Source organism: Rhinolophus hipposideros, assembly GCF_964194185.1.
Source record: "Rhinolophus hipposideros genome assembly, chromosome: 15".
Taxonomy (NCBI): domain Eukaryota; kingdom Metazoa; phylum Chordata; class Mammalia; order Chiroptera; family Rhinolophidae; genus Rhinolophus; species Rhinolophus hipposideros.
The window spans coordinates 23,095,687-23,112,194 of record NC_138061.1 but is presented as its reverse complement, the minus strand read 5'-3'; the positions used below and the strand labels follow the sequence as shown (position 1 = coordinate 23,112,194).

General features: G+C 44.8%; 1 protein-coding gene across 4 annotated transcripts in view; it reads right to left on the bottom strand.

Annotated features, from left to right (window-relative positions):
• The window catches only part of FBXW4 (F-box and WD repeat domain containing 4), a 74,963-nt gene that overhangs the window by 12,392 nt on the left and 46,063 nt on the right, over nt 1-16,508 (bottom strand). The window lies entirely within an intron of this gene.

Sequence of the window (16,508 nt, the reverse complement as noted above, 5' to 3'; positions counted from 1 at the left end):
TGCCACTCCGACCCAGCTGTGTGGTCTCCGTCCACCTCACAAACTGGTCTCTAGATGTGCAACTCTGAGGCAAGGCAGAGCAAGCCCGTCAGGCTTCAGTCGTATGACGTTCACGAAGCCATGGCACAGAAACAGTCTCCTGGGAACAGGCTGCTGGGTGCTGAGAGGTGACGCCTGGTCAGAGCCGAGGGTGGCTGGGGGTGGTATTCCTGAAGGTTTTAAGAGCTCAGGGAATCTGGTAATATGGCACAAGCACAGGGCAGGTGCAAAGGCACCAAACTGAGAAACAGAAAACTATGAAAGGTGAGTAACAATAGGAAAAGATGAGATGGGTGAAATGCTAGCATAATATATGAGGATGGGAGAGTAGGGAATTTCGGGGGCAGGCAGCCAGGGCTGCCGTGGAGTGGGATGGGAGTCAGGCAGAGTTGAGAGGACAATGACAGACACTGCCAAGAGGCGGATGGGAAGGAACACTCTGACCATATTTCCCAGAGTGACTCTTAAACCCCAAGAAGTTCAATATATAGAATTCGGAGTTTCGCTTTAAGTGCAGACACAAGTCCAGTGAGAAGGATGCAATGAGCCAGACTGGCTAGAGTGCTAGGACTAGAACTTGAACCTAAGGGCCAGGGCACTCCTTTGTTAGAGGATTTGGCAAGAGTGGGGAGGGGAAGCCAGCAGGAACCCAGGGCTTGAAAACTTAAACTGTGAGCAAGAGAGTTGAAAGAAGTTGTGTCACTCAGGAGCCCTGGGGCAGGGCAGGGCCAAGTCCCTGCATGTCGGGTGTGGGGGAGGGGGACTGGACATACTAATGACACGTTAGCCATGTGAGGCAGCGGCCTATCCGCCCCGGCCCTGCCCAGCACCTGTGGCGCTCTGATCCCAAGAGTGTCAGTGGGGAGATGGATTTCTGCAGAGAGGGCTCTGAAGAAGCCAGGGGCTTTGGCTGGGGGGACGCTGGTCTGTTGGGGGAGATGTTAGGACATGCATTGCCCAAGCCACTGATTTGCAATCAAAATTGCAGGGCAGACGGACAAAATGGCTATGTGAACTACCCCGGGGCTTCCATGCCCTAAGCCAAGACTTCCTCTAGGGAGCTGCTCCATCATCCCAGCTTCCTCTCAACCCACAGGAGTGCCCGCAGCCACTAACCTAGAGTGATGTGCCAAAATAGCCACTCCGTCATGCCCCAAGTGACTCCCAGCCTGGGAAGCAGCTGCTGGACAATGAAGCCCCAACTACAAAGCCAGGAGGTATTGTCCTCACCTCCCTCCCCTGACATTTTTTTCTTGAGTGTAATCCATTAATAACTGGTAAAGCCAATTACCTTGGGTTGGAAACATAATAGCCACTTGGAAATCATTGGAGCGGGCAATTGGGCTCTCCAGACTTTTGAGGAGTCAGGGCCAGGTGAGGGGCGCCAGCACAGACATCTCTAAAGGAAGCCTGTGGCAGGCCTTTGACTGACCACAGGCCTAAATTAGCGTCAAGTCAGTCAATAGAGAGAGATGGGAGGCACCTGGAACCCGAATCCCCGCCACTCCCACAGCTCCGACCCCCCAGCAGGCTGGGAGGAATGAGAACACTTTCCCCTGGGACTCCTGTCCTCTATTCCTACCCACCAGCCCACCCTGGCCCTGTCCGTAGGCCACCAGGAGGAGGGCCTCTCACCTTCACACCCCACCAAGGCCTTTCTTAATTGACTGGACATGACACTCATGAATGTTCCTTTCCACAAGCAGTCCTTTTCTCTTGGTTTACCATGTAAAGCAGGGAGGAAGAGAAGGAGGGAAAGTAGAGAGTCCTGGCACTTATGAGGACCTAAGAGTTTAATCAATTGTAACACTCAGTAAAAAAACCACTTAAGGAACAGTTAAGCACATTTGAAGCCAGGTTGCTCTGGGGACACTCACCAGGACTCACACCAAACCCTGGGACTGCCCAGGGACAGGGACAGCAAACCTGTACTCAACAGGCAGAGGTAGAACCTGCCCGCTCCCCAGGCGCCTTGACCATCCTCCCTCTTTGACCTCACCTTCATGGGACTAACTGTATATTGGGGGTTATCTTCCCATCTTCCCTGGTGAGATCGTGGACCATCTGGTGGCTCTTATGTACTCCAGTGCCCAGTACAGTGCCTAGCCCAGAAGAGGCCCGAGCTCAGGCAAGCCTGGCATCACAGAGATCACCATCAGGCCCAAGCAGTGGTGTAGGAGCCCTCACATCAGAGACAGACACCAGGAGAACTAGTGGTTCTGGTACTCAGGTTGAGAAATAGAAAATAAGATACAAAAAAGAGGAGAGGAGGGCCGGCCGGGTGGCTCAGGCGGTTGGAGCTCCGTGCTCCTAACTCCGAAGGCTGCCGGTTCGATTCCCACATGGGCCAGTGGGCTCTCAACCACAAGGTTGCCAGTTCAATTCCTTGAGTCCCACAAGGGATGGTGGGCTCCGCCCCCTGCAACTAAGATTGAACCCGGCACCTTGAGCTGAGCTGCCGCTGAGCTCCCGGATGGCTCAGTAGGTTGAAGCGCAGGCTGTCAACCACAAGGTTGCCGGTTCGACTCCCGCTAGTGCCCCCTGCAACTAGCAACGGCAAATGGACCTGGAGCTGAGCTGCGCCCTCCACAACAACTAAGACTGAAGGACAACAACTTGAAGCTGAACGGCACCCTCCACAACTAAGATTGAAAGCACAACTTGACTTGGAAAAAAGTCCTGGAAGTACACACTGTTCCCCAATAAAGTCCTGTTCCCCTTCCCCAATAAAAAATCTTAAAAAAAAAAAAAAAAAAAAAACATAAAAAAGAGGAGAGGAAAGTAAGAAGGGAAATTAGTTGGGTGTGGACAGGGTGAAAGAAGGTAGATTCTTGTTGCCTCTGCCTGGTGTAGGTCCTCTTAATTACAGAAGTAATTTATTGAGCACTTACTATGGGCCAGATTCTGAGCAAGTATTTCAAAAGCATTATCCCATCTAATCCTCACAGCCCTATGCAGTAGGGACTACTTTCCCTACTTTACAAACAAGAAAACCGAGGCATAGAAAGGTCATGTAACTTGCTCTAGCTCACATAGGGACCAAGTAGGAGGAATGGAATTTGAACCCAGTGAGTTCTGATTCCAGAGCCCAAGTGATTTTATACCCCTTTCCCTATAAGTGCTCTCCCCAGCACCTAGTATAATGCCTGACACATACTGAAAACCCAAATGCTTATTGAATGAATGAATGGACAAATGAACAAATGACTCCACCTGAAAGAAGAAAGGAGAGCCGAGTGACTGAGGAGGGGCTGCAGAAGTAGCGTGCTCAGCAGCTGTGCTGGTGGCTGGCCTGGAGCTGCCCAGCTGGCCCAGGCCCCAGCCGCTCTGAGCTGGGGCTGACACACTTTGGCAAGGGAGGCCACCAGAGCTGTCACATTATTCACCAACATGCCCATCAAGTGTATTCAGTTCTCTTCAACCCACATTGGCATTTTAATTACTGTTGGGTAAACTAATTTGTACAAATGAAGGCTGGGCTGCTTAATAGAATATGCAAGCTCTCTGACCTCTGACAGGCACTGACACGAGATACAAAGGCCGCCGAGGAAGGCTTTTTATCTGAGCCTTATTACTCTCTATTACTCCAATTAGTCAGGCTCCAGTGCTCCTAATTGGAGGAAAAATTGCAATTAAATCAATTTTTGATGGGCTGCAAGTGGGCTCCTGAACGGCCCCGCTTGTGAAACACTGATATTATAGCAGCAAAGGTCACAGGCCTCATCGGCACCTGGGCCCCCCCAAATTTCCCTTGCCCCCCACCCAAAATGCTCCAAGAAAACGCCTGCCCTTCTATCGGCTAGGCCAGCGAGGGTGGGAAGGAGGGAGTCATTGGAACATGTCAGGTCTCACTGCTGTTGCTGCCATCTGCCAACCTGTGCCACTGACGTCGTTACAGCACTAAGTCCCACAGCATGAATGCTGTGCGAAGGTCACCACACCCCCTCAGCCAGGGGAAGCCAGGGGCAGTAGTGCAGTGACAGCACTGTGCGGGAGGGACTAGTGGAGTGGGAATAGAAAGCCAACAGAAGTCAGGAAGAGGAGACACAGGCCAGGGCAGGTGAAAGTGTGAGGCAGCCAGTTCCCAAGATCCAGCCAACAGGGCACCCTGGGCCACCCGAAGGGATGGGAAATAGATGTGCTTGGGAAGGAAAAAAGAGAGAGGCAAAGAAATCTTGTTCTCTCCAGCAGACGTATCACCTTGCGGCTGGGGAAACATCCACCTGAATGCTGTACACAGACCAGGAGGCTGTGAGTCACATCAGTGGTTGGGACAGGAGCAGACTTGAGAGGTCTGCCATCCCCATTAATGCCTGCTGGGGGTGGGGTGGGGTGCCCGAAACTAAAGCTGTACGATCAGGGAGGGGAAGGTAAACACAATTTGTTCAACAAACTAAAGGATAATAAGACCTTTTTGTTTTTTTAACAACAAAGGAGGTAAGAATATGCAATGGGGGAAGGACAGTCTCTTCTCTTTAATAAAGGGTCTTGGGAAAACTGGACAGCCACATGCAAAACAATGTAACTAAACTATTACACCATACATAAAAATTAACTCACAATGGGCTAAAGACTTGAATTTAAGACCTGAAGCCATAAAACTCCTAGAAGAAAACATAGGTGGTAAGCTGCTTGGCATTGGTCTTGGCAATGATTTTTTTGGATCTGACTCCAAAAGCAATGGCAAGAAAAGAAAAAATAAACAAGTGAGACTACATTAAACTAAAAAGCTCTGCACAGCTAAGAAAATTGACAAAATGAAAAGGCAACCCACTAAATGGAAAAAATATTTGCAAATCATATCCGATAAGGGGTTAATATCCAAAATATACAAAGAAATCATACAACTCAACAGCAAAAACAAAAAAAAACACAAAAAAACACAAGCTGATTTAAAAATGGGCAAAGAACCTGAACAGTTTTCAAAAGAAGACATACAGATGGCCAACAGGCACATGAGAAGATGCTCAACATCACTAGTCATCAGGGAACTGCAAGTCAAAACCACAATGAGATACCGTGTTTCCCGAAAATAAGACCTGGCCAGACAATCAGCTCTAATGCGTCTTTTGGAGCAAAAACTAGTATAAGACCCAGTCTTATTTTACTGATAATATAATATAATAAATATAATATAATATATATAATAAATACTAGGTCTTATATTAATTTTTGCTCCAAAAGACACATTAGAGCTGATTGTCTGGTTAGGTCTTATTTTCGGGGAAATGGTATCATCTCACAACTGTTAGAATGGCTAGATAGTACTAAAAAGACAAGAAATAACAAGTGTTGGCAAAGATGTGGAGAAAAGGGAACCCTCATACACAGATGGTGGGAATGTAAATTGGTGCAGTCACTACGAAAAACAGTTTGGAAGTTCCTGAAAAATTAAAAATAGAACTACCATATGATCCAGCAATTCTACTTCTGGATATTTATCTGAAGGAAACTAAAACACTAATTCAAAGAGATATATACATTCCCATGTTCATTGCAGCACTATTCACAATAGCCAAGACATGGAAACAACCTAAGTGTCCATCAATGGATGAATGGATAAAGAAGATGTGGTACATAACACGATGGAATACTACTCAGCCATAAAAAAGAATGGAATCTTGCCATTTGCAACAACATGGATGGGCTTTGAGGACATTGTGTTAAGTGAAATAACTAAGAGAAGGATGAATACTGTATGATTTCACTTATATGTGGAACCTAAAAAACAAACAAACAATCAAAACAAAACAAAAAACTGAGCTCATAGGTATAGAGAACCGGCTAGACTGGTGGTTACCAGAGAGAAGGGTTGGAGGTGAAAGGTAGGTTGTCAAAAGGTACAAACTTCCAGACCTAAAATAAATAAGTCATGGGGATGTAATGTATAGCATATGACTATAGTAAATAATACCATATTGCATATTTTAAAGTTGCTAAGAGAGTAAAATTTCTCATTGGAAGAAAAATTTGTAACTATGTGTGGTGATGGATGTTAACTAGACTTACATTGGTGATCATTTTGCAGTGTAAACAAATATCAAATCACTATATTGTACACCTAAAACTAATATAATGATATATGTCAATTATACATCAATGAAAGAAATACCCTGTATATAGAAAAGAATGGAAGGAAACATACTAAAATGCTAAAAGTGATTGTGTTTGGGCAATAGAGTGATTAGCAATTCATTCTTCTCTTCAGTTTTCTTTATTTTCCAAATCTTCTTTAATGTGCATGTGCTACTTTTTAAAGGAGAAAACATATTATTTACATCTTATAAGAGAAAACACAACAAAACCAGATATTCTTGTCCACTGACTCATGGCCAGGACAGACAGACCCGAAAAGGAAGTGCCTGTTGGAGTAGGTGTCAGCAAAGGTGGCCCTGGCACACCTTGGTCTGAAGCTTTGGGACTGACCTGTAGCCCAAGGTTAGGACAGAAAGCCCCAGATCAGAAGAGAAGGGCTCCACCAGCCTCATTCTCCCAACTGGGCATTGGCCAGTAGGAACAAGACTGACTTCTGACCCCCAGAGCTGGCAGAGGCCTGGAACACCTCTCCCAGTCAGTCTGTCTCTCTCTCTCTCTCTCTCTCTCTCTCACGCGCGCGCACACACACACACACACACACACACACACCCCAGCCCTCTCTCAGTCCAAGTGCATCAGGACAGGATGACTACCTACAAAGTCAGGCTCCGGACAGAGAACCCAGAGGCTTGGGCTCCCAATACTTACCTTCCCTCTGCAGCTCTGACACACAAGGGCCAACAAAGCAGGGTTTCTGCTCCCCTAGAGAGGAGTGCAGTCCTACTGCTGGGAAATGACTCCACAGAAACACAAAATGACTATTTTCCACTTTAACCAATGGCAAAAGGTCAGCCTGGCCAAGACCCTGGCCCAGACTAGAAAAGAGGCAGCGTGACGCAGAGGCTGCTCTTCCCAAACGCACCCACTCCACTCAAGAAGCAGAAACTTAGAAACTTGAGCAATGGAAGGACAGAATTAACAGATCAAAATTAAGTATATCAAAAACAAAAACTCACAGTACAATGGAATAACATGTTCATTCAATCTACTGAATTTAATAAGAAATGTGCTGCGGGCTGCAAGGAGAAGAGTTTCTATGCTCTATTTTCCATCTATGAGCTCTAAACACAAGAATTGCTCCATCTACTCCCAAGGGAAAGAAATGGCAATATGTTCCAATGCAAAAGGAAAAACTGACTGGTCAGACTTCCAAAGAAATGATGATATGATATCCACAAAACTATGTACCCAACGAGAGGCATGGAAAAGAAAAGAAATAAATATGGTCATTATTTGCAAATATAACTGTCTACCTAGAAAATCCAAAAGACTTGATTAAAACACTGTCACAACAAATACCAGGGTTGGATGAGGTAGTGGGCATGCTGCAAACCATAGTGGAAAGGCGTGCAGGCTCAGCGCTCCTGGCTCTGCCACCTAGTGACCGTGTACTCTTGGATGAGTTGTTTAACGTCTCTAAAGCCCAACTTCTTTATCTGTAAAGCAGAAACAATAAAATGACGTAGGCACAGGCTTGCTGTAAAAATTACGCGATAGGACGCTTAGAGCACTGTACAGAACACAGCAAATACACACAGGTGTTAGCTGTTACTATACACCAGCAGTCACCGAACAAAATGTAATTAGAAACCTATTCACACACAAAATTAAGAAACTATAAAATAGCCAAGAATCCTAACAAACAAACAAAAACCCAGAAAACCAAGACAGCCTCGTATGAAAAAACTATAATACTTTACACTAAAGAACATAGAATTGCTAAATAAGTGAAGAGATACACAATGTTCCTGGATGGGAAGTCTGTGGAACCTAAAAAACAAACAAACAATCAAAACAAAACAAAAAACCGAGCTCATAGATATAGAGAACCGGCTAGACTGGTGGTTACCAGAGAGGAGGGTTGGAGGTGAAAGGTAGGTTGTCAAAAGGCACAAACTTCCAGTCCTAAAATAAATAAGTCATGGGGATGTAAGATTATAAAACTGTCAGTTCTCCTCTAATTAATCTATAAATTTTACTTAATCAATTGATTCTAAAATTCATCTGGAAGAGAAAATGTACAAGAATAACCAAAACATATTTTTAAAAGAACACTTAGAAAGAACTTGCTTTATGAGATATCAAACATACTCGTCTATAAAGCTGTAGTATGATGCTCACACTGGAACAAATAGATCAATGAATCAGAATAAAGAACCCAAAGGAATACCCATATATTGAGGGAATTAGTAGATCCTAAAAGTGGCTTTTAAAGATAGTGGATGAAGAATGCACTAATCAGTAAATGGTATAGAGACCACAGGACACACACATTTGGAAAAAAAATAAAATTAGAGCCCTACCTCACAGTAGACATCAATTCCAGATGGAGTAAGGGCATAAAGTTTTTAAAAACGACACAAAAAACCCCTAAAGTATTAGAGGAAAATATTAGGTTGGTGCAAGAGTAATTGCGGTTTTTGCAATTATTTTTAACTTTTTAAACTGCAATTACTTTTGCACCAACCTAATAGCTTTATAATCTTGGAGTAAGAAAGACGCTTCTCAACCAAACAAAACTTTGAAGCCAAAAACATAGAGATGACAGAACTAATAACCAAATAACAAAACTTTCTACACAACAGAAGACACTGCAAACAAGAAGCTGAAAGGAATTACCAAATATATATAATAGTCAAAAGATTAACACCCAGAACATATAAAGACAGCTTATAAATCACAGGGGGAAAAAGTAGGTAAATGAGCAAAAAATTTCAGTAAGTAATTTATAGGAAAAAATATACATGGTCAAAAACATATGCAGTACTGTTCAACCTCCAAGAACTAGTCTAAGCAGTTTACATAGATTAATTCATTTAACCCTCAAAACATTCCTACATATTTGATATTTTTCTAGGTATGATAATGGTATTGTAAGTACATTTTAAAAGCATCACTATCGTTTAGAATATACACTGAAATTATTTGTTTATATGCCTGACATTTGCTGTAAAATAATATGAGAGGGGAAAATGTATGGGTAGTGTTGGTGAAGCAAAATTGGTCAAGAGTTGATCATTATTCTATTTATTTTGAATAGAATAATGTATATTTTGAAATTTTCCATGATGAAATTTTTTTTAAGTCACTCAGGGATATGTACTACCAATATCATTCCCCTTTACAGATGAGTAAATTGAGGAATAGAGACATCAAGTAACACCAAGGTCACACAGCTCGTAGGTAGGAGGACTCATGATTTGACCTCAGCCAACTGGGTTCCAGAGTCCAGCTCCTCATCACTATTCTGTACTCACTCCCCAAATTAGATATTTTTTACCCTTCAGAGAGGCAAAAATTTTTTTAAAAAAAAAAAACTGATATTACCCAGTACTAATATGTGTAAGAACAAGTACTTGTATACACTGTTTGTAGGTATATAATCTGATACAGTCCAACTGGAGGGCAATTTGGCAACATCCAAAAACTTTTAAACGTACTTACCCTTCAATCTAGCAAGTCTTTTCTAATTACCTTTCCTAGAAAAATATCTGACTATATGCACAGATAGGAAAGTGCAGAAAGTACACAGATCGGTCCTGAGGCATTGTTTATAACAGCAAACCACTGGAAACAACCTCAGTGCCAATCAGTAGCAGGATGGCTAAGTAAAGTACATGTGGTACCTCCACCTTACTCTGAACGGGAATGCAGCAGTAAAAAGAATGTGGTAGAGCGATGTATTCCAACAGCAACGGACCTCTGCACCACATGGGAAGAGAAAGAATTCAAGATGCAAAACAAATGCATAATATGAGCCTAAAACAAAGCAAAACCCTATATTTGTGTGTAAATGTACATATATACATATTCATGAAATTATATGCTGTCTGATATTTGCTTCAAAGGAAAAGATCTGGAGTGACACAAACCAGACTTCCTACAAAAAGAATGATGAGGAAGGGGCCACAGGAAACTACAGTGAAGTTTAACTCTATATTTTATGTATTTTAAACTGTTTGGACTTTTTACAATTGGAACATATTTATATATTACTTAGAAAAAATAAAACAAAATAGAAAACCAGAAATTGAAAGGAAGATGGTAATAACAATATTCATTTTGAAGTTGCCTAAAAGAAGGGTTACATATTGGTGGCACACTGAATTCTGAATATCGGGCTTCAGATTCTGAATGTTACATAAACCACATAGTCACTTGGCTCCATCCTGACCCTGGCTGACACCCTCTGACAGAGACCCTTCACTTGGGGGGCTTCCAAGTGGTCAGGGCTGGGAAACAGTTGCCTATGAGAATTCACAATTTCATCCCTGCTCTTACAGCACTTTCCCCCTAAACTTCTGCTTCATAACCACTCTCTCTGTAAAAAGGTAAACAAGCTTCTTTAAATAGGTGCGTTTCTGATCTCTGCTGGGAGCCCAACAGAGATTGAGGACATGGCTCACCCCACAGCAGTGCCCTGTATGTATCGAGTACTCAAATGACAGTTGCTACTATGGCTAGCTCAGCCTAAAGCACAAAATACACTTTGAATTTCAAAATAAATCACTTTTTCCTTTTAGGTGGTCAATTTTGGCATCGTGGCAGTGCTTAGGCCCAAGGCCTGGGCTACCAGGCTGCTAACACCTTCTCCTGGGCATGGGTGGCACACGTGGTCTGATAATTACTGAGGTTTGGTGTTTTTTTTAGGTCTGCTGATGAACATAAGTGGCTGGCATTTGAATAAAAGCATGAGATGAGAGGATGACGAGAACCATTAAGACCAACGGTGGCTCTACAAGAGAGGAAAGCAGAGCTCGACTGGAGAGCCACACAAATAAGGAGGACATCAACTCAACAAGTTCATTTTAAAATTTGATTCTTTCTAAACATCCCCACATTAACAAACCACCAAAGGAGCTTCAGACTCAGCCTTTATCCAGAGGTGGGCAGGAACAACAGAGAAGAGATGAAGCCAGGTCGAAGAGAATTCTGTATAACCTATAATCCGAGGCCCTACATCTCTGACCCGCTGTCACATTTAGGCCAGCAATGAAGCCCCAAGAGATTGGCCTGATTCTTATTTTTATTCGCAATGTTCCATTGGTTCCAAAGCACCAATGTGGGCAGTCATTTTCATGTGATGAGCATCAAAGTACAATCAAGGCCTTCTAGAAAGAGGTTCTCTCTGAGGAATCAAAGGGCAGCAGAGTCCACCCCGACTACCCACAACATGACTGCATGGCCTTTCTCATCCATTGCCTCCTAACTCTGGCCAGGCTTAAAGTAAGAGAGACCCTGAAGACCCACCAATGAAAAAGAGTCCAGCAAGTTCAAAAAAGGGACGTAGAGGGTGAGTGTCCACCTACAGTCTCACCACCACCATCTGCATCCTTGGACTACTTCTCTTCCACCAAGACAAAGGGAGGTGAAGGGTGGGTGAGGTTTACACTGGCTCAGCCTGGTCTGACTGCTCCACTATTACCCTGAAGGCTATTGCAGGGGAGAGAGGGCACTGAGGAGAGGGAAGGGGGTGTCCTGCAGATGGGTAAGCCAGTAGGGCCTATGCTTCATAAATTATACACCGCGGGGCTATGGATGTAGGATCCATGAAAAGAAGAAAGAAGAGGGCCGTGTGTCTGTATACATAGGAAGTAACAACCCACTCCTCAAGAAAGAATGGCTATGTTGTAAAGAGGCCACCAGCAAACCTTAGCGTGCAAGTCCAACTCATAACTCTTGTGTTGCCTCCTTCCCTGAGATGGGAGACAGCATGAGCCCCAGAGCCCTCACGCTGGCCACACAGACTGAGGGTTATATTACAGGGGAGTGGGAAACAAGCATTAGGCATAAGGCTCAGGATGTATTAAGGTGAGGGCACTGAGGTCCTTTTCTGCAAGACTTCCATACAGGGCTTTTCAGGAAGGAGGAGTTCTGAGGAACCTCCAGGTTAGTTCGTTAGCAGCACCAGGAATTTTGATCTCAAACTTTGCTCCTCTCCAAGATTTCCTGCCTTCTTGACAATGGTACTAAGGAGGGAAGAGTCAGGAACCTCCGTCTTTTATCCTGTTCTGCGAGGTAAACTGTACTCCTGGAGGCTAATTCAGGCCTCCTGCTAGTCACTGTCCTCTGGAGGAGGCCCAGCCAGGCCAGGCCTGTGCCATCCCAGGACTTAGCTCCGTGTCTATGCCCCACTGGGAGGGTGCTGGCCCGCTGCTCATTTGTCCAACCTCACGTGTCTGCAATCTGCCTTTCCCCTGTGCATGTCACGCTAGGAAAGTGGCAGGTTTTTCTAAGGACACAGCATCAACAGCTTACAAAGGAAGACTCTCTGATCAGCAGACCAGTAATAAAGTGAGGAAGAGGAAGTTAAAGGCTATAGTGTGACAGTTTCCTCCAGAGTCTGACTCCAGAGTTTGGCCAGGCTCTGAGCTCAGTCACCACCCACGTACTAGTGCCTTCCACATAAACACTTTGGGACTGGATATCATGGAGTAATTTGGCCTTCACTAGACACCTATTGTTCTGTCTGCCCTATACTTTCCCTCCATACATGTTATTCCCGAGAGACTTCCCCTGTTCTTACACTCTGTCCCTTCTCAGGCCACAGTTAACTGATCAAGGGATGGGCAGCTGACCCAAGCTGAGCCAATGAGTCTCTGGTCTGGGACTTTTGGAAGCCAGTCACTCTCCATGATTTAAGCTATAAGCTGCCAAACTCAGGAACTCCTGGCAGCCTTTGGAATAAGCTGGTCAGCTGGGGAAAAGGGAGGAGCTGAGATCTGGAAAGAAAGAGACGAATACCCCAGATAAAGTCCTGGCAGTACTGTGGCCTGTGGATCCTACTCCTGAGCCTAGCTGTATTTGTGCTCTTCCTTTGGCTTCATTGCTCAGCTTTGCCCCTGGATTTCATGAGCCAAACATTCCCAGTTTTATTTCAGTTCATGTGAATTTGGTTTCTGTCCTAAAACCAATTTGTTTTGATCACTACAGCGCCTCTGTTCAGTAGCTGCTGTTCACTCATCGGAATGTCATCACTGACAGATGAGCAAAGGGCCCTGCCAGGCACCAACTGGTCACCTGGGGGCCTGGCAAGAACAGACACCTCAACCCTTAGATCAAGAGCTGGTGGGTCTGCTGGAGAGCAGATAACACAGGGCAGCACACGGTGCCTGGACGTTCAGAAGGGGGATGGCGTCATTTCTTATACCTAGGCCCAAGGAGAATGCCAGGAAGAAAACTCCACTCCCCCACTCCAAGTAGTAGATGGGGAGATAGTCTGGACAACAGCAGATATCAAGGCGGCTGCTTGCATTATTTACAATAGCCAAGATATGGAAGCACCCGAAGTGTCCACCGACAGGGACTGGATAAAGAAGAGCTGGTACATACATACAATGGAATATTAACCATAAAAAATAATGAAACCTTATAATTTGTGACAGCATGGATGGACCTAGAGGGCATATGCTTAAGTGAAATAAGTCAGACTGAGAAAGACAAATACCATATGACTTCACGTATACGTGGAATCTAAAATAAATAAATAAATAAATGAACAAACAAAATAGAAACAAACTCATAGATACAGAGAACAAATTGGTGGTCGCCAGATGAGAGGGGGGTTGGGGAGAATGGGTGAAAAAGGTGAAAGGGATTAAAAGGTACAAATTACCAGTCATAAAAATAGTCACAGGGATATAAAGTACAGCATAGGAAATATAGTCAATAATATTATAATAATTACATATGGTGTCAGATGGTACTAGACTTACCAGGGGGATCACTTCGCATGTTATATAAATGTCTAATTACTATGTTGTACACCTGAAACTAACATAATATTGTATGTTAACTATAATTAAAAAATAAAATTTTAGGGCCGGCCTGGTGGCTCAGGCGGTTAGCGCTCCGTGCTCCTAACTCCAAAGGCTGCCGGTTCGATTCCCACATGGGCCAGTGGGCTCTCAGCCACAAGGTTACCAGTTCGATTCCTTGAGTCCCACAAGGGATGGTGGGCTGTGCCCCCTGCAACTAAAATTGAACATGGCACCTTGAGCTGAGCTGCCCCCCGGATGGCTCAGTTGGTTGGAGCGCGTCATCTCAACCACAAGGTTGCCAGTTCGATTCCTCGACTCCCGCAAGGGATGGTGGGCTGCATCCCCTGCAACTAGTAATGGCAACTGGACCTGGAGCTGAGCTGCGCCCTCCACAACTAAGACTGAAAGGACAACAACTTGAAGCTGAATGGCAACCTCCACAACTAAGATTGAAAGGACAACAACTTGACTTGGAAAAAAGTCCTGGAAGTACACACTGTTCCCCAATAAAGTCCTGTTCCCTTTCCCCAATAAAATCTTAAAAAAATTTTTTTTTTAAAAAAGAAAGCCTGGCACGAGGCTCTCTCTCTGATGGGACAGAGTTTGGTCCACTCTCAGACCTTTCTATTTTCAGTGCCAGGCATCTGAGAAATAGGTACCTTAAATATACTTTCTAGGTATTTATCCAACTTGAATTAAAGACACACATAATTAAGATAGCGATGAAAACATAGGTGTTAATTTTACTATTTTCTCTTTGTGTATGTTTGAAATTTTTCAGAATTGCAAGTTGAAAACTACACCCACACAAAATTAAAACTTTATAACCTCAAAAGCAACTCCTTTGTTGCAACTTCTTGTATCCCTTTCCTACACTGACCCAGTACTAATGGCCCCAAAACCAAGGGAAAAATAAATCTGACCATATGAGCAAACTTGAATATCCCACTGCTGAAGCCCTCTGAGTGACGCAGTGACACACACAAAAATGCAGGAGGAACCAAACAGAAAACTCACACACAGCATGTAAAATTTTGCTTTTCTTAAAAAACAAATATAAAACAAAAAGCTCCACACATACCAAAAGCAGTCCCCCAAAACCCTCTCACTCTCTTTTTTTAATGAACCTGGCCCTAGGTCAGAAAGACATTTGAAGTCATAAATCAGAAAGTAGGTGTGAAGAAACCAAGGCCCATACATGGAAAACCACATTCTGGAGCATAAAATAACAGATGATATCATATGTCATATAAAAACTATAATTATATCACTCTATATTACATAAATAGACACTTATGTATGTGTCTGTATACACACATAAAAAATGTGAAGTAAAACATGACAAGTATCTGAGCTCCTCTGAAGACACCGTCTCCCTCCAGGTAGCTGCCGTGTGGAGGCCACCACGGCGAGCAGCCCATTCCTGCCCCTCTCCCAACTACTCCATACACGCCAAGACCCCCAAATTCTAACCAGTCCTTGCTCTCCGTGAAACCTCACCTCCATGCTCCTGCTCAGGACTTTGTCAACAGCCCTCACCTCCCCACTGCCAGCCTGCAGGCACCAAAATCTGCCTCCTAAAGGCCCCTTGGTAGGCAAATAACTTGGCATATTTGTTTTCTGGGAAAAGCCAACCCCTCGATGTTTAACTTCACCTCTTTGGAACATTGGAATAAAGGCCAAACACATCATGAGCCACAGGGAAGCACTGGAGCCAGGACAGTACCTGACTCAATGCCATGCCCACCATCAGTGCCACCAGGCCCTCCCCTAAAGTGCCAACCTGTGGGACAGGGAGGGTGTGGTACCTGTGTTACCTGTGATATGCACACCTGTGAATTACCAAATTATAGACTTCTGATGTGTAAGTTTACCTCCCTCTCGCCACCCGCCCCAGATAAGATAAATAACGTCATCTTATCTTTCCAAATGGTGCTTCTCCGGTGGGGGGGGGGGCAACTGGAGACTCCCACCATAAGTCCTATCAGCCAACCTAGATACCAAGAAAGCAAGTGCCAGCCCAGGCCACTGATTCCTTTCCTGCTGAGTCACCACACCTCAACCCCACCCAAGCAGCATGAGGAAGAACCCTGAAGATTAACATGCCCATCCATCACACACACCCCTCTCCCCCAGCCCAGGGCCAGTAGGTGGCTGCTGGCCATTCGGCCCTCAGCTGCCAACTATCCGAAGCAGAAAGTTATGCAATGGCGCAACTCCCAGGTGCTGGTATTTGGCTCCTGGAGGAGAGAGAACACGGGCCCAGTCACAGACTTGGGAAGAGGTACACACCCAGCGGGCTGTCCTGGCCTTGCCATCTTTGCTGAGAAGACACACGTAAGCAGACACACACGCACACACGGGCACACACACAGCCTGTGTTTGCTCCTTTTGGGAAGGTGGCACCCAGGGTGCTGCACACATCCTCACACAGACCCACCACTACTTGGGGAGCAGAGAACGGGTCCGTGGGCACAATACACATCCCACACACATGCTTCACAGCCTCTGTAAGCCTGCACCCCGCAGGAGTCTCCCCAACCTTCTTGGGCAGTCGTGGTTTCCAGTCAGCCCAGGTGTGAAGCCCCTTCCGTTTGCTCCCCTCTTTGGCCG